Source organism: Prionailurus bengalensis, chromosome B1 (genome assembly GCF_016509475.1).
Source record: "Prionailurus bengalensis isolate Pbe53 chromosome B1, Fcat_Pben_1.1_paternal_pri, whole genome shotgun sequence".
Lineage (NCBI taxonomy): Eukaryota > Metazoa > Chordata > Mammalia > Carnivora > Felidae > Prionailurus > Prionailurus bengalensis.
Window position 1 is genome coordinate 34720078 of NC_057344.1, and position 22347 is coordinate 34742424.

At 50.9% G+C, this 22347-nt stretch overlaps 1 protein-coding gene across 3 annotated transcripts in view; it reads right to left on the reverse strand.

Annotated features, from left to right (window-relative positions):
* The window catches only part of SLC25A37 (solute carrier family 25 member 37), a 40165-nt gene that overhangs the window by 11525 nt on the left and 6293 nt on the right, over nucleotides 1–22347 (reverse strand). The window contains exon 2 of one of the 3 annotated variants that reach the window (XM_043561479.1): nucleotides 2794–2919. The exons of 1 other annotated variant lie outside the window; for it this stretch is intronic. The gene's annotated coding sequence lies outside the window, so the exon portion shown is untranslated. Of the gene's footprint in view, nucleotides 1–2793; nucleotides 2920–21331; nucleotides 21453–22347 lie in introns of those variants that run through there. One more of the 3 variants, XM_043561470.1, reaches the window with a different exon arrangement.

Consider the following 22347-nt stretch of genomic DNA (forward strand, 5'->3'; position numbering starts at 1 on the left):
CAATTCTAGATCAGACTCCATACCAATGACACAAAGTCTGTATTTGCATTAAACCAGCTCCATACGCTTCCGGAAAGGCCAGAATGGAGCGAGGGGTCAAGCCCCTTGCCCCAACTACCCCCCTAATAAGACAAATCAGGACGAGCCCGCCTTGTTGGCCTGTTCTCTTCTTGAGAGGAGGCAGGTGGAGAGAGAGCGGAAAATGTGTGCTCTGCCCCAGGTGAGCTCACAGGATCATATGACAGGAGCTGCAGGGGCCCTGGGCAGAGGGCACACGGAGCTCAGCACCTGCCTTTTCAGACAGGAAACTGGCACCCAGTAAGAAAAGCAAAGGGGGCAAGCTGGGCCTGGCAGGGAGACCTCTGCCCTCCCTGGGTCTCCTGCAGAGGATGGCCCAACCCGAGGACCTGTAGCATCACTCGGCCACTGTCCTCCCACCTGCCCCAGATTCCAAGTCCTCCTTCCCACCTGCCCCGGATTCCGAGTCCTCCTTTCTCGGTATTTCTCAACAATAAGGAACAAGTGGGGGGCCCCTGGGGGGCTCAGGCGGTAGAGCATGTGACTCTTGATCTCAGGGTCCTGGGTTCAAGACCCACACTGGGCACAGAGCTTACTTTAACAAGAAGGAAGGAAGGAAGGAAGGAAGGAAGGAAGGAAGGAAGGAAGGAAGGAAGGAAAGAAAGAACGAAAGAAAGAAAGAAAGAAAGAGGAAGAAAGAAAGAAAGAAAGAAAGAAAGAAAGAAAGAAAGAAAGAATATTAAAAAACGCCTGCATCGAAAAACATGCACTTTCAGGATCAGCAGAAGATAATGCGAAATCTACCCATTCATCCATTCAAAAGCATCTGCCAAGCTCCTACTCTGAGGCAGGTGCAGAGACACCGCAGCAACGGGCATGTGAAGGGCTCCCAAGTTCATGGTGTGAACATCACAGCACAACGGGTGGGCACAATGCCCAGACCAGGGCTGCGCCCCAAAAGGCTACGCAGGGGTCTCTGTTCCAGACTTTTCCCAGAGAAAGGAAATTCAGTTCAGGCACCCACTGAATGCCAGGAAAATGCCAAATAGTAATAGCGTCTGCCACCCGGTGTCTGTTGCAGAATCAGCAATCAAACCCGTAAATTTAACTTTATCCCATGCGCCAACTGTTCCCAAGTTGCATGGACAGTCACTAAGTAGAAGCACAGGGAAATGCCTAGTCCAGACTGCAGGTCCCAACTGCAGCCCCCTCCCTATCTTCCGAGCCGCACAGCCAGCCTGCCACAGGTGCACGGCCTCACCCTCCGGCCCAAGGCCCAAATCTCTCCCACTGTCACCCCCTGCCCATCTATGGCACTGTGTACCCCCTGCACTGGGGCCCACTGATGCCACTCCAGCTTCCCGTCCACAACCACACAGGGCAGAGAGTGTCAGGCCAGGAGCCTCTTCCCATACAGGCACACAGATCCCCGCGGGCAGCCGGGAGAGAGAGGCCTTTCTGGCACAGTGCTTTGTCGGGAAAGAACTGCCTTCCGGAATGAAGCCACGGACCTCATCAAGGGCCTAGAGAGTCCTATCCTCACCTGCCAGAATCCTTAGGAGGCACGCACAACAGAGAAGAAACCCAAACCACATCAAGGAGAATCATGCACACACAGTAAAACCTTCAGCACTCGAGTTCAAGACTGCCGATGTTCCGACTCAGAATCTGGGTCCCAACTCGGAATGTCGTCCTTCCATGTTTGACACAGAAGGCGGATGATTGTGCCCCGGCCCTTTGAAAAACACTGTTGAAATCATAACAAAAATGAGACATGACGATGGCCCTCAGTACCATTCCCACGCACACACTAACCAGGAACAGAGCACTGCGGGAAATGCTTCACAGAGAACCATGCTGTTTGTGACAAGCAGAGGCACATCGACGTTTATTCTCCAGTTCAAGATTCCAAATCATGTCTTTTTAAATCTCCCAAACTGGCAAAGGTGTCCACATGAAGAGAATATACCTTGTCTCTCTCTTTTGTTAATCAAAAGGAAAGCTTGATCCTCTTAAAAAGTTTTTTAACGTTTTTCATTTTTGAGAGAGAGAAAGAGACAGGGCATGAGCAGGGGAGGGGCAGACAGAGAGAGGGAGACACAGCATCTGAACCAAGTTCTAGGTTCTGAGCCGTCAGCACACAGCCCCACGCGGGGCTCGAACCCACGGACCACGGGATCATGACCTGAGCCGAAGCCGGATGCCTAACCAACTGAGCCACCCCGGCATCCGTCCCCTTGATCTTCTTCAAGTTTAGGAACCAGCAGGAGAAAAATGACTCCTTCAAAGAAGTCCTTGCCTCCCTCTCCCTTCCCCCCAGATAAAAGGGGGGAAGGAGAAAGAAGCATGTGGTGGTGTGGTGATGGGGAGTTCCAGGCACATACATTCTGAAAGCCCCTGGTGAGAACCAGCATTTTAGAGCAAGAAAAAGGGCTAGTTCATTGTGCCATCGGTCAGAAGAGCGGTACCAAGACGAGGCGGAGAGATGAGTGTGGGTAGGAACACGCGTCTGCATCCATTTCCCTGCCCCCCCCATGGGAAGGTCCAGACTCCCCTCAGCTCCAGGCCACCCAGATGCTCAGGGGAGGTGGGAAGGGAGCAGGCAGGCTCTCTCTCTCTCTCTCTCTCTCTCTCTCTCTCTCACACACACACACACACACACACACACACACACACACGAGACAACAAACCAGCAAGGCAGCTGCTCTGCCTTTTGGCTTACGCCCCACAGGAGGCCCGTTTTCAGAACAGCCACACGCCAACGTTCCTGGTTACCTGCTGCCTCTAAAGTGTGGAGCCTGGCCTGCGGAGCGTTTGAGACATCTCTCATTCATACTCGCCAGACGAAATCCTGAAACCTTCAGGGCCCGTGAGGGGTGTGCTTCGGGGTCACTGCTGTTTCTAGGGATAAAATGACTCAGTATTCAGTAGAAAATACAAATTCCACCAAGACCACCAAAACCAAGTTCCTTGGCCTTCCAGGGAAGGAGCCACAGCACTTCTCCTGAGAACAGGCCACGGCGTGAGGAGTCAGACCCCAGAGCACATCCAACTCAGAAAGGGTAGCCCAAGAGGGGCCATGGGACCTGTACCTAAAGAGAAGAACGGTACCTCAACTGCTAAAAAAAAAAAATGGAGCTGTCTTTACGATCCCTTCTATCACGATTTGACTTTTTGACTTCGTGCATGTGCTACTTTGAAAAATAAAAGGCAAACAGGGCAGGGAGAGGAAGTGAACAATTCTGCCAAGGGGGACGCGACTGTGCGAGTGGCTCTGGGAAACGGGAAGGTATGGCCCAAGGCTATGTTCAAGGGTAAATGCAGAGGTAAGGTGCAGGTGGAGAGGTCGCTCTGGACTCAGGAGGGTGGCTGGGTGCTAGACAATCAATAAACGTTTGCTGAGAGAAAGGCAGGTTGGGGCTGGACGATGGGAACGGCTTGCTCAGGAGCTTGGAATTTACTTTACAGTCAAGTGTTTTCCACGGTTACGTATTGCGCGTGACGGCAGCTACGGAGAGGCACGCAGTAAGCAGTACAGATGGGGTCTCTCGCAGCCGGAGCAGGGATCAGGCCCAGGCAACAGAAGCCCTCCCTACCAGGTCTCATCACAGGCTGGCCTCTCTCCGCTCTCTCCAAAGCCACGGCCACAGGCAAGGCCATCACAAGGCCACCTCACACCCACTGGCAGCGGCGCACCGCATTCCCACATCCCTTCGTCCTAGGAGCTAACCCTGGTCACTCCTGCCCTTCTCTAGAAAACTCTCCAGCAGATGGAGGCAGGGATGAGAGAATCCATGCCTGGCTCAGACCCAATATACCCAGGAAATACTCAAAACATCCAGTTTGCGGCCAGCCCAAAGGATTAAATTATTTCTGCCCTACACATGGGAAAATTCCCAAGATTCCAGGTAACGGGGCTCGGAGTTCATGGACGGGATTGGTGACCCTAGCAAGACGAGCAGGGGCCCAGGGTCCGGCGTTCTAGTCCTACGCCTGATATTAAGGACTATGGTGGCCTTCAACAAGTCAGCTGGCTTCTCTGAGCCCCCAAGCCTCTATTCACAAGATAATTATAGTAATGAAAATCATACCAGCAACTATCTCCATTTTACAAACAAGGAAACTGAGGCACAGAGGGGATAAGCAACTTGCTCCAAGGTCACAGAGTACACACAGGAATGGAAGCCAGGCAGATTGGCTCCAAAGCCATGCTCTGAACCAGGAGGCCACACGACCTCTCCCTGGGGGGTGGACAGTAGGGATCACAGGTGATCTCTAACTACCTTCCTGTCTCTGATGTGCTCTGTTTCTCCTGTCATGCTAAGTCATAAATGTATACTAGTCCTTATGTGTCCGACCTCTTTGAAGAGGGAATAGTACCCTGACTATGTCAAAGTCACCTAAATCTTCACTGCTTAAGACCGCAATGCTCCTTAGGGATCTGTGTCCAGCCTGCCAGCTTACAGACAGTCACAAGCCCAATCACATGGAGCTCACATAGCTTCCCTGTTTCCCATCGCTGGCCATCAGCCTGGCCGCTGATTCCAAGGGGAACAGGGTAATAGGGGCTTGTTCGATACGAACCTGTTGTCACTCAAAAAGAGCTTGAACCATTTGCCCGCCCAGGTTGTGGCCAGGAGGGGCATCTGGATGGATGAAAGCCTGGCGCTCTCTCAGTATTCAAAGGCTAAGACTGAATACTCCAAAGTTCAGGCCGCTTTCAGGGAAGAATTTAATTCACTGCTATTCCCTGGCCTCCCCGGGGCCTCCCTGACTCAGCAGCCTTGTCTATGTCATTGGCTTATAAACACCCCACCTACAAGTAAGAACAAGATGTCAGAGGCAGAACTGAAGGAACGCCTCATTCTCAAAAGTGTTTTATTTTCCTCGTATAGAGGTAAACTCGCTGAAGCACCCTAACGCCACATCAAAGAACAAATTGAATGCAAGAATCCACATGGAAGTACCCTAGAAGAACACAAAGCCACCCCATGGCACCAGGACGACCTGGGTACAGACGAACAGGATGCGGCCACTGATTCTCCACACGACCATTCTGGTCCCTGCTCGCTCCTTCAGCCCTGGCCGCTCCGCCATTGTGGCCTTGCGTGGTGGGGCTCCCTGTGGGCTTTTGTTTGATTTCAGAGTTCTGCCACCCACCTATCCCCCAGCCTCCACTTAGTTTTCCCTAATTAGGAAACAGTTATAGGATTTGCCCAAGCTCCCAGAGCTGGTCACCACTGTGCCAGGACTGGCCAACACTCCCAGACCCAGCCCTGCAACCACACTTTGCTGAAGATTCCAACTGTGGAAATCTCAAAAATACCTTGTTCACCCACCCGCCGGCCTGATGCTCGGATAGTCTCTTGGGGTGCGGAGTTCATCCATTCAATCAACAATGACATTTTGGGCTTCTACTCTAGGCCTGACTCTGTGATTAGCGCCCGAAGACACAAAGATGTCCCCTGTCCCCGACCACCTCACAATCGAAGTCCTATTCTATTTTTCAGCTGTATGCTCTTCGAGGAAGTTACTCAACTTCTCTGAACTTCGGTTCCCTCATCTGTGAAAACCCCGACGTCACGTGCTTCCTGCAATGGATACATGAGAAAACTTTTCAGCGCACAGATCACCTAGCACAGTGCAGGAGGTGCTCCACAAATGTTTATCATCTTAGTCATTATTTTTATAAGGGCTCCAGCGCATTCCTTAACCACCACCTATGTTAACACAAATGGCTTTGAAATCTTAATAAGAACCACCACCAAAAACTGACCTAATCTTGCCAAGAAGGTGTGAGGCTTTTCCTTCCTCCTGCTTGCTGACAAATGGCTGTTTGGCACGAAGGATTTCATTGCAGGTCTGAACTGAACATCAGATGACAGAGTAGGATAGGCCATAAACCACTCCCACAACAGACCCCAGGGTCCCAGAAGGAAGCTGCCAGCCACAGGGCACAGGCGTTGAGGACACCAGGCCACAGTGCCTACGACCACACAAGGTACGGACAGGAGTGAAACCTAACCCCCAGCCCCTCTGATCAGAAAGAGGCTGGGTGGGGGTGCCTGGGTGGCTCAGTCAGTTAAGCATGTAACTCCTCATTTCCGCTCAGGTCATGATCTCACGGGCTTATGAGTTCGAGCCCCACATCAGGCTCTGTACTGGCAACATGCAGCCTGCTTGGAATTCTCTCCCTCCCTCTCTCTCTCTCTCTTTCAAAATAAATAAAATGAATAAGCTGAAGGAAAGAAAGAAAGAAAGAAAGAAAGAAAGAAAGAAAGAAAGAAAGAAAGAAAGAAAGAAAGAAAGAAAGAAAGAGGCTGGAAAAAGCAAGGGGCCTACCCATTCCCACTGGCGTCCAGGCCCACAAGGCCAGCACCGCAGACTCGAGGGCCCCGCCTGGGTCTAAACCCCATTCTGCTGCTTCCTCCTCGTACCTTTGCACCTTTGGCAAATTATTTCATTTCTCTGAGCCTGTTTCCTTATCTGTGAATGGGAGATCATAATAGCACCTATGTCTAACGTCTCTGTGAGGATTAAAGGAAGTAACGAATGAATGAAAAGCCCTTTGCCTGGGGTCTGGCATACAGCTGCTACTGCTCTCATTCATGTCTGGGTTTTTGGATGGTTTTTTTATTTGGGTTTTGTTTTGTTTTGTTTTGTTTTGTTTTGTTTTGTTTTTGGAGAAACAGCGAATTCCTAGGAAGATCTAACTTCTATTCTAATTCCTTCTTAAAATTCTCATTCCCTTGGAGCAGGGTGCCCTCAAGATCAGCCCTGTTCGGGAGCAACCCCCCGCCCCCCACAGTGACTGCACACTGAGACTAGATTACCTGAGTCATCATCTGGACAGCCCGAGCAGCTTACAGTTCTGCTGCCCTCTTAACTGAAGAGAAACTGAGGCCCGGAAAAGCCAGGGGACTTGCCCACAGCACGCACAAGGGATTCTGTCCCTCCCACCCCACTTCCACATTCACCTTTCTTGGCTCTCGGTTTCTAGACTGGACCCGGCTGCTTACATTAATCCTGATTATGTAACAAAGGGAACCTGGGCAGCCTGAAAGCGAGAGGGGAAATCACCAGTGTCAGTTTACAGAGGCGCCAAGGGTCCAAGATGGCAGTGCCTTGGGAGGCTCGCTCACCTGGCCTGGTTACTCAGAAGCAAGGGCGGTTCTGGAGACCTTTAACCAGTGTGAAAGTCTGGGCTGGGCTGAGCAGGAGCCTTAAGTCCCAAGGTTCCCTGACACTGCTGACTGCAGCCCATTTCCTGGAGGTCACCACTGTGGAAAGGGCCCTCCTGTGCTCAAGGACTTGCTCTTCTCTGAACTGCAGGGAAACAACCAGATGGGGCCAAGAGGAACCCGAGAACCCTCTGTGGGCTCTGCCCCCTCTCCTGTGGTCCACCGCCACCCTGCAGGACTTGGGCCCCCACCGTGGGTGTGGGCAGGTGCTCAGGTCCCCCGGATTCCGGAGGATACATCCACGTGGTGCTACAGGGCACAGATGTCTCCACCGAGGATGTCTCACTTTCCTAAACAGGGGCAATCCTCCCAAACCGTGCATTTAAATGTGAGCATGAAGGGACAGAGACCTGTTCCAAGAGTCAGAAGACCTAGGCTCCTGCCCAGCCCTGCCCTCAAATCCCTGAGGAACTGGGAGCAATCTAGCTAACGGGGTATCAGAACAGGTTTCCACCAGAAGGTAAACACCAGAAAGGGTGAGAAATTTCCTCTGTTTCGTTCACGGATCTATTACAGTTGCAAATTATCTGTCAAACGGATAAACGGGAGTTAATAGTGATGTCTCTAAGGATGTCCTTTTTGGCTCACATGGTCTAAATCTACGAAACTGGAAAAGAATCCTTTGAAAAACAAATGTGTGCGGGTGTGTTTTACTTGCAGGGAGATAAATCTATATATCTACCTTACTGGCCATCAGGCCTACTTGCAGCATTAAAACATTTACCTGTATTTGAAAGAAAGAAAGGAAGGAAGGAAGGAAGGAAGGAAGGAAGGAAGGAAGGGAAAGAAAGAAAGAAAGAAAGAAAGAAAGAAAGAAAGAAAGAAAGAAAGAAAGAAAGAAAGAAAATGAAAGAAAGAAAGAAAGAAAGAAAAAAGAAAGAGAAAAAGGAAAGAAAGAAAAAGAAAGAAAGAAAGAAGGAAAGAAAGAAAAAGAAAGAAAGAAGGAAAGAAAAAAGAAAGAAAGAGAAAAAGGAAAGAAAGAAAGAAAGAAAGAAAGAAAGAGAAAGAAAAATGAAAGAGAAAGGAAGAGAAAGAAAGAAAGAAGAAAGAGAAAAAGGAAAGAAAGAAAGAAAAAGAAGGAAAAAGAAAGAAAAAGGAAAGAGAAAGAAAGAAAGAAAGAAGAAAGGGAGGGAGGAAAGGGAAGGAAAAGAAACCAAAAAATGAAATGAAACGCAAGACAAATTGCAAGCCTTGTGTACTGTGGGTAGGAATGTAAAATGGTGCAGCCCCTATGGAAACAGTACAGTGGTTTCCAAAAAAAAAAAAAATTAAAAATAGAATTACCATATGATCCAGCAATCCCACTTCTGGTTTATAACAAAAAAAAATTTTAAAGCAGGGTCCCAAAGACATATTTGCACACCCGTGTGCATAGCAACATTATTCGTAACAGCCAACAGGTAGAAGCCACCCAAACGTCCATCTGTGGGTGAACGGCTGAACAAAATGTGGTATCTTGTACAACACTATCATTCAGCCTTACAAAGGAAGGAACTTCTCACACATGCTACAACATGGATGAACCTTAAGGACACTATGAGACAAGTCAGTCACAAAAAGACAAATACTGTATGATTTCACTTACACGAGGCACCTAGAATAGCCAAATCCAGAGACAGAAAGTGGGATGGGGGCTGCGAAGGGCTGCAGTGGGGTGGGGAATGGGGAGTGGCTGTTTCAAGGGGACAGTTTTACTCTGAGAAGATGAAAACGGTTCTGGAGATTGGTTGCACAACAGTGTGAACGGATTCGACATTACTGAACGACACACTTAAGGGCATTAGGATGGTATTAGACACCTGAAACTAGCATAACACTGTATGGTAATGTCACTGGAATTAAAATTTAAAACTTCATGAAAATGAAAAGAAAGAAAAAACTGTTAAGATGTAAATTTCAGGGGTGCCTGGGTGGCTCGGTCAGTTGAGCGTCTGACTTCGGCTCAGGTCATGATCTCACGGTCCATGAGTTCGAGCCCCGTGTCGGGCTCTGTGCTGACCGCTCAGAGCCTGGAGCCTGTTTCCGATTCTGTATCTCCTTCTCTCTCTGACCCTCCCCCATTCATGCTCTGTCTCTCTCTGTCTCAAAAATAAATAAACGTTAAAAAAAAGATGTAAATTTCACGTTATATGTATTTAACACAACCTTTTTAAAATCCTCGATCTAATCAATAGCTCATTCCACATGCTGTTCACAGTCTGAGATCCTGTCACCATCACGTAATCCTCTAACACCTTTAACCTTCCTCTAACCCCTGAAATAGCGTTTTTTGGTTTGTTTGCTTGCTTGCATGTTTTTGCTAAAGGCAACCAGGGGTCTCAAAGGCACAGCGTGATCCCCTAGACACAGTAATACTTCCGGCTCCAGAGCCCGCCTTGGAAGGAAGCACCCGGAAGGTGAGCCCGGGGACTCCTGGACAGAAGGCAGAAATGGTTAAGATGTAGAATCTGAATCTCCATCCCTTCCCATAGGTGGCCCCCAGCCTCAAGGATGCAGTGGTTCCCTGTTACACTGGCCCATGCCCACCCCAAAAGATAGTATCCCAGGAATCAGTACCCCAACTGCTCAGGCCAAAAACCAGCCAAGTGTTTGTATGTTACGGACCGGGTGACGACACCGATGGCAGGCCATCAGAGCCGGGGAGTGCAGGGGACCCCCTGAGCGCCGTGGGTGATGGCTCTCCTGGAATCCACTCCCGCAGGCCCAGGGAGCCGGGCACCTTGAAGCCCTGCATACAGTTCTCACGTCAAGTGTGGTCCTGTCAGCTTCTGCAACAGCAGCTTCCACACCCTTCACAGAGGCCACACCTTCTAAAGCATGCCCCACTATTAGCCTATTAGCCACAGGAAGAAAAGACTTTTCCAAGCAGCCCTGTCGCCAGCCTTCTCTTGCTCATTTCTCTACTTATAATTACATCAGGTGATGTGTCTGCATGCCTGTCTTCCATTAACAGCCTCATGGCATTTGTGATCTCAGGGCCCTGGCAGTGTGCTTTATGCAACAGACAATCAATACGCGATTGTCGAGAACTCAGAGGTGCACAAAATTTTACCCGCAGGCACATACAAAGTAGGCACTTGAAACCCCGCCGACAGCTGTCTCCGGGCTGTGTCCTGCTATCCACGTGCTGTGTCCTGCAGCACGATCCACATCATCATCTTCTGGGGCCTGCCACATAGAGGGGCAGCCCCATCAGAGCCGAGCTCCAGAGCGTATCCTCAGCATACGCTGGAGGTCTCAGCAGGGCTTCAGGGGAAACTTCCCAGATGTTACTGAAAGCCAGATTTCACACAAATGCTAAGATCAAATTATCTCCATAATGCTGGTTGATTTACAGGTGGGTCGGGTCAGGTCACAGCCGGAGACGATGTTCTCCTGTGCTCTTCACACACCTTGCACACCAGCCAATAACAGAGAAAGAAAACCAAATGCCAGAAACACCAGGCTTGAAGTTCTAAGCGTCTCAGAGGAAAGACACCGAAGGAAACATCCTGAAGATTCACATTCCAGCCTCTGGAACCCACTCACATGCACAAATGTCTGCATGTACAAACTGTTTCATAAGCTTTTGGGGGAGTCATATTTAAGTTTTACTGGATGCCGAAGGGAAGGGCAGGAACCTACAATCATGGGTGAGCTTTCATGGCGACTAAACCCTCATCCTGGAAAAGAGAACTTGGGTGTACGATTCAAACTGAAGCCATCTTAGGGCGCCTGGGTGGCTCAGTCGGTTAAGCGTCCGACTTCGGCTCAGGTCATGATCTCACGGTTCGTGGGTTCGAGCCCCGTGTCAGGCTCTGTGCTTAGAGCACGGAGCCTGGAGCCTCTTTCGGGTGTCTCCCTTTCTCTCTACCCCTCCCCCACTCGCAATCTGTCTCTCTCTCTCTCTCAAAAATAAACAAACATTAAAAAAAATGAAAAAAATATAAGCCAAAGCCATCTGATGAGAAGGGTTTCCAGAAGTGAGAGCACAAGACTGGCACGGGGGACGCGAGTGAATGGCCTGAAAGTGGTAAAACAGCAGGGTTTTTCTCCCCACTCCATAAATGTCGTCAGTGTGCCGACAGGGGTCCTGGGGCTGAGTGGTGCAGGGCAACAGGTCCTTGCCTGCAACGAGTCTGTCGTCTAGCAGGCACAGGCAGAGTAAACCAAAAGTCGCACAAATAAAAAATGGCAAAGCCTAAGGACGCTGAAGGAAAGCAAAAGGACAGCAAAGGCACGAGACCTAATTTATACGTGGGGAGGGGTCCTGGAAGTGACTTGGAAGCCAAGAACTGAGGCTGGGTGAGTCAGGCCAAGTGGAGCTCAGGACAGAGGGGCTACGTGAGGCACAGGTAGTGCAGGTGGGGGGAGGCCAGAGGCCCTGAGAAGGCTGTGTCACTGGCAGCCTGCTGAGTTCCAGGGGATGAGCCCAGAAAGGCACAGAAGGACACAGAGCCCACGGGTGTCCTGAAAACATCATTTTATCCTTCAGTCTGTTCGGTCCTGACCTCCTGCCATGGATTTGCAAACAGAAGAGGAGGAAGAAAGGAGGTGAAGAACACAGGAGAACGTTTCTCATTGTGAAATCCAAATAGGAGTGCCAACCATGAGGAGCAGAGGTGCTCCTGTCACCAGGAGGGGACACGCCTGAGAGCCTCCCTAGTGAGGAACCCCCACCCCAACCTGTCATTTACCACAACGCTCCCCACAAACGGTCGGGTCATCTGGGCTAACTCATCCATGCTTCTGGCAATGCTGTGTGACCTTGGCCATGCCAGCTGACCCCTCAATGACTCAGCTTCCTGGTAGTGAACTTGTAAAAGGTCCCCAGCAGGAAGGAGTCAGAGTCATAAACAGGGCCTTCCAGAAGCATCTGCTACATGTCTCCCCTTGATTCCAGGGTGGGGCTGTGACCATTCAGCATTTCTGGAATTGCCCGAATGAATGGTTTGCAGCCTTTAAGCATTGTACGTGGAGGTTTAAGTAAATCAAACAGACTATAATTTCTAGGCAGGCACTCTGGGATGCAGGGACCCCAAATGGTATATTGGCAGCTGACTCTGGTCCCTGCTCCTCAGCCCCCCTAGCATTCCAGGGCAGGGGTCTTCCGGTGTCCTCCTACAAACAGAAGTGCTTGTCCCTCTATACATTCCAAGTCAAAAGGGGGTGCCCAAAAGTAATACTGCCCCATGGAAATAAAAAGTGGAGGGACACCTGGGTGGCTCAGTCGGTGAAGCGTCCGACTTCGGCTCAGGTCATCATCTCACAGTTCGTGGTTTTGAGCCCTGCGTCAGGCTCTGTGCCGACAGCTCAGAGCCTAGAGCCTGCTTCAGATTCTGGGTCTCCCTCTCTCAGCCCCTTTCCCGCTCACACTCTGTCTCTTTTTCTCAAAAATAAATAAACATTAAAAAAAAAAGAGTGGAAAAAATTTAGAATCTTGCCATTTTACAGATGAAGAAACTGAGACTCGGACAAGTGACATGTTTTTCTCAAGGTCACTCAGCTGGTGGGCCCCTGGTTATCTTAAGCTAATTACAATTCACCCTAAAATACAAATGTTTCATGTGCCTGTGTTCACAAAGAAAAGGCTTTTTTGCCTTGCCTTTTTCTCAGTTCGTTCCCTGCCCTCCAAGCTCAAGTCCTGAGTTGACAAAGTTCTCCCTGTCCCTTAAACTGGCTGCTCACAGATCAGAAATCTGTTTTCAATTTAAAGCAGTTCCTGGTAAAAGTCCAGCTTTGCAGTGACTTTTGGTTCTTAGGGTCTAGAAGAGAATTTCAGAAACTTTCTTGTGACTGGATTATCAGAAAATACAAAAGATCCCTGAAAGAGACACCCACGGGAGGTCTGAAACGAGACTTTCCAACTCAGCGTCAGGGGCAGCACCACCAGCGGGCTCAGCAGCCTGTGGAAGGACAGTAATGGAAGGTGCTACCACCTGAGGCCATCCTGGCTACATCTCCATCACCACAAACTGCACGCACTTCAGCCCCTCCTCCACCTCCTTCGGAAACTTGGAAGATTCTTCTAGAAGCACTGAAGGATCTAGGAGTCTTCCAACGTGTCAATATACTCCTTGTTGTTATTACACCGTTTTTACAGTGAAAAGTCACTTTTGAGGCTGATATTCTTCAAGCTCTAAGTGCCAACCATAAATATTCAGTAATTTGCAAAGCAAGTTCACGTATGCTTCACCCTTCCTGGCCTGCGTGAATACGTGTACGTTAATTCAGTTTATTATCTGAGAAGCCAGGAAAAAGTTTATTATCAAAGATTCCAGGGGGAAAAAATTAACACAATTACATTAAGAGAGAGCTCTCTAGTCTCACGTACTTTTTAGGATTTTAACCATTTCACTGATGGCTCCTGTCCCGACCGGGCACTTTCTATGGTATAACTTGAACCAGGTCAAATCTTGGCTTCTATCCTGACCATTTCTTCTGGATAACAGCTCAGCATTGTCTAACGACACTGAAAAGGCCCACACACGTCCTCCTTCAAAACACTCAGCAAATAGATTTGGTAACAAAGACCTCCTGTGCCAGGGGAATCCGCAGACACAGAAACAGAGGGCTGGCCTTGGGGTCAGCCGATTCTTGTCCATGTCACCGGACTGGCCTTTTACAGAAACAGGACTCAGTTTCCAGAAGCTGCGAGTTCCAGGAGCTTCTGTCTAAACCTGGCCTCATACAGACACCAGGGAAACATTCCTCAAGTTTCAGGCTCTTTATCAAAACTGCCAGAGACTGATGGATGAGCCGAGGGACTGTACTCTGCATTTTATAGGAAGCACCACCACCACCGGAGCCAGAGGGCTAAAAAGGAAAGAGAGGACAGGGTAGAGTGTTCAGCTACATAGTTGCCTTTAAAAAGTGCTAAGGAGGAGCGCCTGGGTGTCTCAGTCGGTTGAGTGTCCGACTTCAGCCCAGGTCATGATCTCGCGGTCCGTGGGTTCGAGCCCCGCATCGGGCTCTGTGCTGACAGCTCGGAGCCCGGAGCCTGTTTCAGATTCTGTGTCTCCCTCTCTCTCTGACCCTCCCCTGTTCGTGCTCTGTCTCTCTCTGTCTCAAAAATAAATAAACATTAAAAAAAATTATTAAAAAGTGCTAAGGAATGACATGAGAAACTGAGTTTCAAGAAAAGGTCCAGGTGCTATGGGGCTCCAGATCAATCTCACTGTTTGTTGAGTCTTTCTCTCATAACCCTACAAACTGTGACCTGTGCCAATAAAGGTCATTCAGGCAAACCCTAAACCTCCACGAGTCATGTGACTGTATTTAATTTTTAGCCACTTCTCTGGCTGCTGCTGCTGCTGGCATTTGCCACTAATGCTACCCATTAATTATGAACCAATTATGAGCAGAAATGCCTTTGACATGACAGCTTTCCTCCCTTCCTCCTGGTTTCCGCCCTCCTCGGGGCTTTAGCGCTGCGGTAAAAGTTCCTACTCAGGGAGGAAAAGCCACCAGGCAGTCGCTGAGTGGGCCAAACGGAATTAAAATCCCAGAACACGGGGGAGGAAAAGAAGAAATTTCAGAAAACAGGGGGAGAAAATTTCAGAGCGGGGGGGCGGGGGGGGGCAGGTCCCCTGTGGAGGCCCAGTGTGGTGACCTCAAACCACAAAAACTGTCTCTGCAGATTCTGCAGTCAGGAGGCTCAGGACAGAATCCCAAAATCAGAGTGTCAGAGGGGTGCGAGTGTCCTGCTTATGGCCAGGCACCTCGGGGACAGGAAGTGACAGCCTAGGGGAGAGAATCACATGGTTTTGTTCGAGTATCTCTGTCTCCTTTGGTCTAGATATGGATACTGAGCCATTGCCCCAAGGGGCCCTTTCCTGACCCTTCTGGATGAGGTTCTGGGCCCCTGAGGACAGGCTCAACACCTCCTACAGGAACGATTCATCCATACGTCTGTCCTCCGGGCCACATAGGGACTTCCGTGGGCAGAGACCGCAGAGGTGTCTCGAGCCTTCTGGCTCCCTCATGCCCAGCACCCGTGCTCACTCTCCACGTGCCCCCCTCCTTAATTAATGTGGTCACCGAGTGAAGTCCAGGGGCCGAAGTTACATTTTTGCAAATGCCTTTCAGCTCTTCCACGTTTCTACGAACCGAGCTGACGCAAGCCCACATTTAGCAAATAAGCCGTGGAGACAGTGACTAAGGAAAGAGACCGACTCAGTTCTTCAGTTAAAGACACGCCCCGGGTTTGCCACACACATACACACGCACCGACGTCTTTCCTTTGGGAAGGCTTCCCTGCTCTGGTCAGACTCCTTAGATCTGCTCGTCAGCTCCTTTCGTCCAGGCTCGTGACGGCCCTGGGACATCCCCGGGACATGCCCCGCTCCAGGGGAGTGGAGCAGTGCAAGCCAGAGGCAAGGCCTGGCGCGTCCCCCTCCCGAGCAGGCCTGGCTGGCAAGCTTCCCACGGGCTGCCGGCGTCTACGGCCAGGCCCCGGGCAAGCGAGGCGCCAGCACTGCCCTCAAAGCGGGCAGCACGAGGAGACGAGGACCGGAGGACCTCGAGACAAAGGCGTCTGTGTCCTACCTCCTTCCCCTCTTACTTTCCTGTGACCACAGTCGTGAACAAACAAGGAAAACCGAGACACGAGGGACCGAGATGGGAAAATCCCCAGCCCCATCTGCCTGGCACGCAAGGAGCGGACTCACTTAAAAAAAAGGACAAGCGAGCACGTAAAATGCGAACCCCCCCCGAGATGAACGGGGCCCGACGTCCCCTGCACGTGGCCTGGTCACTCACTAGCCTCAATCTCAGGAGCCACACGCAGCTCCTCTCCGTGCCAGCCCGAAGGGAGTCAGTGTTGGGTGTGTTGTTTTGAGCATGCTCGGAGTACTACCCGGCGAAAGAGGTGGGAGCAGGCTCCCGCCTGCTGGTCTTTCCTCAACAGATGGGAGACACTGTGTAAGGAGAGAGGTGAAGTGCCTGCGGCCACGCAGCTGCGGCGAATCCTACAGCGGCTGGAAGAAGAGCCCGTATTTTCCATTGCAGGGAGCAAACCTTACCCCTTTAACAGGATCCCAGTCTGATAATAAATACCATGACCTGGCACCTGCAGACAGCTTTATACCTTTTCAGCAGCAGAAAGGCTCGTTCACTGCAAGCCTGGCCATCCTTTCTTCCTGGATGCACTAAGTAGACCTACCAGGAAGGTAAGTCAGGCATCGCTACTCTTCCCCGTGTAAGATAAGAAAACTGCTGCCCTAGATCACGGAACTCTGATGTAGAGCTCATCCCAACAGGCCATCTTTATACCATGATTTGCAAAACGATTCTCAGGCCAGTCCAAATTCAAATCACTATACTGAGCCCAGCTTTTCAACTCCCTGCTGAAAAGAGAAGGTGCCTCTGCAATTCACTCCAGAGAGTGAAGCCACGACTTACCTACAGCAATAACCATTTGTCATCATCCCCTTGCCCTCTGTACTGGAGTAGCTGACCAAAGAACTCCTACGTATGTGTTGGAGCCCTGCATTCCACACCATACTTTCCCTGCTGGCTCTCCCTTAATTCCAATCCCTCCCTCCCAATAACGTGGCTGGGGCCGCATCATCTGCTCCTCTCAGAACCCAGCCCAGGGGCTCTGCTGCCATTAACATGTGAGTCTACTCCCCACCTCACTTGTTGCTGTCACCTGCTCCCTTCCACATTCTCCCCCCTTAGCTCTGGTGTAGCAGAAAATGCTATTTTTCTGAAGCTGAGTTTTCTCATCTGTGAAACGTGAAACAGTACATGCCTTTTCCCACCTTCAAAGGAGAGCTAAGAGAATCAAAAGACAGAATGCAGATCGAAACAATACAAAAATACTGCAATATACAAGTGCAGAAACGACATACAGGCATAGGCAGGCCTTCAAGTAATAACGCTTTTAGAAACGATATAGCAGCTAAAACGAACTGAGTGCTTACCAGGTACCCGACACTATTCTTAACACTCTAGGTGTGTCATAATTCAGTATCATAATTCTCATAGCAACACTGAGGTGGGTCCTGTTATTATCCCTGTTATTACAGATGAGAAAAATTAGGCACAAAGAGGTTTGTCTGGGCACCGTCCCCAGGCAGTCTGGCCCCAGACCCTGCGCTGTTAACCTGAGCTGCTCTCAATCATTAAGTGTATTGCCTCTGATACGATCTGTCATTATCTGGGCAGGTCAGGGTTTAGAAAAGCTGCTCACAAATGGGATCCCACCTGATCCCAGCCCCGTCAAATAGGGAAACAGCAATGTTAGTCTAAGACTATTATTAGGGGAGTCTGGGTGGCTCAGTCAGTTGGTTGACCCTCCAATTCTTGATTTTGGCTCAGGTCATGATCTTACAGTTCCTGAGATTGAGCCCTGTGTCCAGCTCTGCACTGAGAGCTTGGAACCTACTTGGGATTCCCTCTCTCTCTCCCTCTCTCTCTCTCTCTCTCTCTCTCTCTCAATGCCCCTCCCCCACTTGCACATGCACGCTCTCTCAAAATAACTAAACATTTAAAATAAAAAATAGGGGCACCTGGGTGGCTCAGTTGGTTAAGCATCCAACTTCAGCTGAGGTCATGATCTCATGGTCCGTGAGTTTGAGACCCGTGTCGGACTCCGGGCTGATAGCTCAGAGCCTGGAGCCTGCTTTGGATTCTGTGTCTCCCTCTCTCTCCGCCCCTTCCCCGCTCACACTCTGTCTCTCTCTCAAAAATAAATAAACATTAAAAAAAAACTGGGGGAGGGGCACCTGGGTGGCTCAGTCAGTTAAGCATCCAATGTTGGCTCAGGTCATGATCTCATGGTTCATGGGTTCAAGCCCCACGTTGGACTCTGTGCTGACAGCTCAGAGCCTGGAGCCTGCTTCAGATTCTGTGCCTCCCTCTCTCTCTGCCCTTCCCCTGTTCACATTATGTCTCTCTCTCTCTCTCTCTCAAAAATAAGTATTTAAAAATTTTTTAAAATTTCTTAGATAAATAAAATGAAATGAAACATAAAAAGAAAAGACTAGTATTAGTCTATTAGACAAGGAGGCACTAGCCTAGAGAAGTAACGTGGCCAACGTTTCAAAGCTGGCCAATGGCAGGACCAGGACTTAACTTCCTAGGGCCTACCCTGCCCCAATCGGGTGCCCTTTCTAGGGGCCTCAAGGCCAGCACAATCCTGAACGCACACACACCCCTGCCCAAAGGAGCATCTCAAATGTAGCCCTTATAGCCAGACCAGGGAACAAAAAAGCAGTCACTATGAGAGATCAGGGCAGGGCTTTTGTCAGCCAGACCTCGGGTGCCACTGCTCTGTGTCTCTCGCCCGATGCATCCCATGGATCCAGAAGCCCCAGAGAAAGTCCCCTCAAGTGACACAAAGCTGCAGCCCCTCAACTTGACCCAACAAGGGCCAGACATTTCTAAAGCTGTTATGCAATTCTTGCTTCAACCAAGCTGCTGCTGGGATCTCTATTTCAACACGTTTTGTTTTCTCTTCAGAGAGAAAGCATGAATGTGAAACCATAACACCTCTTAGTGACCAGACAACGGCCCTTCCCGACCGTCTGGGATTACTGGTAGGGTGGAGGATGTTTTCAGAGTTATCTTCTGGGAGCCGATTTCAGCTTCCAGAATGACTAATGACCTCAGGAGCAAGGAAGAGGACTGGGGGGACAGGGGGCGGGGGGCGGGTGGTACAACTGAGGGCCACTGTCTCCTCCAGGGGAAGGAGACAATTCAAGATTGCTCAGCAAAGAAGCCCAAAACAATGCTTCCCGGCAGGCTCCAGACCTGCAAGATGGCAGCCTGAGTCCAGAGTCCAGACACCCCAGACCTTGTGCCTATTTGAAAGCAAATACCAAGTTGGGCCATTCTTCTTTTCAGAGAGAGCCAGTCCTGCCACCTTAGCTCAAGATCTAATTATAGGGAGCAATGCCCTGGGAACAGGGGCCGGGACTTATTTTTGTTGCCTGATGTCTAGCACCGAGCCTGGAAGGGAAGGAGCTCAGTAAGTGGGGAATGAAGTGGGTGGCCAGATGAATTAACGGCCTCCCTGGGGGAAACACTGAGACTTGCGAGTTCTGAAAAAAAAAAAAAAAAGACAAAAGGGCTGAGAAAGTCTTTCTGTGGGTAAGATCCACATGGATTCAAAAACCACACACACACACACAAATAAAAGTAAAACTAGCATTTTTTAATAGCATATTTCAAAGCACTTTCGTCCCCACGTCTCTGTAAAACAACCGTGCCTGCATCCGTTCAACCGGTATTCACAGAATAGAATACCTTTATCTGTCTTGCTCTGGCCAGCACGTCAGAGCAGGAGAGGCTCTGGGTATCTGCACACCACCCAAGGTTCAGGCTTTATTCTGAAAGCAACTAGGACAGCTGGGGGAGTGGGTGGAGAGAGACACCATGTGACATGAGAGGCAGCCGATGGGGCCGTGCCTCAGCCCCCTTGTGGGCTCTGCGGCACTTGAAGAACAGGCTGGATTTTCCATTCCAATCAGCTAACCTTACCTTTTAACAGGATCCCAGTTTGATAATGTCATGCCCTGGCACCTGCAGAGAGCTTTATACTTTTTAAATTGTGTTCACTGTTTAAGCGCGGTTCACTGCAAATCTGGCTGCATTTTCTTCTTAGAGGCAGTAACTGGACCTGAAAGGTGGGCAGGACGGGCACTGTGACTCTTCCCTGCTTAAGAAAACTGCAGCCTGCCTAGAAGCTGGAGGCCTCAGAGGTGAGGATGACCAGGAGTGACTGACAGTAATTCATTCAACAAATCCTTAACTGAGCACCTACTATGTGCCGGGTGTGGTTTCTGGCAATGGGAACAAACGAGAGAACAAAAGAGCTAAAAGATTCCCGCCCACCGGGAGCTTACATTCAAATAAGGGGAGACGAACCATAAATAACATATAAATAAATGTACAAAGAATACAAACAATAAATAAAAGTAAAGGGCACTGTGTGTTAGAAGGTAACACACGCGGTGGAGAAAAACAGCGGAGCCCGGCAACGGGGAAGTGGGGGCGGGGAGAGGGAGGGCGTACTCAGTCGTGACTCGGGTGGTCAGGGAAGCCATCACTGCAAAGGAGACAGTGAGTCCCCTGAACCAAGGTGGCCCCAGCGGGAGGGAGAAGAACAAATGAAAGAGCTATCACAGATGCAGAAACGGAAGGGTCCTGGAAACATACAGGGGGAGGGGGGAGAGTGGGCAGAGGCGAGAGGAAAGCTGACCACAGTCGCCACGTTCCTGAGGGAGGGGGCCCAGGCGGGAGCGTGGCCATCATGGACACCGAGACAGCCAAGTGTGCGACATGGCTGTGAGGCAACAGGACAGCCGGCTCCGGGGAAGACGGGACCGGAGACACCAGTCCGCCAACTACGAGTTATCAGGACCCAGGCAGAAACGAAGACACGTGTCCTGAGGGAAGAAAAGGGGATGGTGGGCTGGCTTCCATGGAAGACCACGCGGCTGCCCCACATCAGAGGGGCCAGGAAAACGACGCCTGGATTTATTAGCAAGGAGATCACCAGCAGCTTCCGTGAGGGTGCAGCAGAGCGGTGGGCACAGAGCCAAAGGCCTGGCCGGTGGGGGAGGGGGGGAGGGGGTGGACAGGTGAGGAAGGAGAGGCCGAGTGCCCACGTTCCTCTCACAACGCTTGTTATTTTATGGAGAAAAACCCTCGGGGCACATGGGGTCAAGGTGAGATGTCTGGGGTCTGTCTACTTGTTATTTAAGACGGGACAAGTCTGGGCTGTACCGATGCTTTTAGGAGGGAATCGCTGGTCGGGGGGAGGGCGAAAGATACCGAAACTGAGTTACTCAGGAGACGACCGAAACGACTCCCATCGTGACCATTCATAGAGCACTGGTGCAGCAGACACTGCAGCAAGAGCTTTATCTGCACTGCCTCGTTTAAGTCTGTCCCAGCCTTCTGTCCGGGTAGGCCTCGGCATTAACCTCCCCACTCTGCCGACAAGGAGACTGAGCTGAGACAGGCCCCTAATGTGCCCCAGGTGCAGAGCCAGGACTGAAACGCAGGTGTATGTGGGAGGTCCCCACACACCCCCTTGCCCTAGGCCCGCTGGTTCATCGTTGACAGAGGAAGGGCCCTCTTACCTTAACGACAGTAGGAAGGTGGGGAACGGCACACTGGTTGGAAGGACAGTGACAGGAAGGTGAGCTTGACTGGGGTCCTGGTTTCTCTATGAACTAGAGCAAGCAAGATGCCGCGCAGAGGCTGAAAAAGCAGAGGGATGGGAGTTTGAGAAGCAAGAGCGTGGTCTGGAACGGCTGTTGAGACTGACCAGAACCCACAGCAGGACAGGCTGAGGGCCCCGGAGGCGTGGGCATACACGGCACCAAAGGAGGCAATATGGGGCTTTTCTCCGGAAGGGCTCGGCTGCCCTGTGGGTCGATGGGTCATCCAAGACTGGGGTGTGGGCAGGCAGGTGCGGGAAGAACCGAAGGCAGGAAACGAGAGGCCCCGGGCGTGGATGCATGCAGTGGGTCATAGGCCCCGGTCTGGATGAAGGCGACAGGGACAGGCTGAGAGGGAAGAGAAGAGGCTGAGACCTAGCCCAGTGTGGCCTGGCTGAGACATCTGGACTCAAGACCTCCAGGTGGAAAAGGTGGGGGTTAGGACGAGGCCCCATGGAGGTAGACGCCATCAGCCTGAGGGGCATACAGAACGCAGGGATTTGGATGTTAGTCGGGCAGTGGCCAGGAAGGGACATTCTCGGGTGATGACAGCATTCATTCGCGGTGGGAGCAGTCTGTGGGCCAGATGCCAAAGCCCCGGGGGTGGGGGGGAAGGGGCTGCAAAACCACGTTGGTGCCTATGACCCCCGGGGAGCACTCACTGCACCGCAGGTACTGTCCTCGGTGCTTTAGGGACTTAACCCTCACAGTCACTCACAGGCAGCAGTACCGCCTGCCTCCTTTTCACAAACAGGGAACACAGCACAGACAGGAGAAGGGACTTGCCCAAGGCCACACTAAGGGGAGCCAGGGCCCAGTCCACACAGTCTGGCTCAAGGGTCCCTGCTCCTCACAAGTCCGCCTCCTGCCCCTCAGTGTAAGTCAGGCTGGAGGCGGAGGCGAGCAGGCGACAGGAGAGAAGAGGGAGGAGAGGC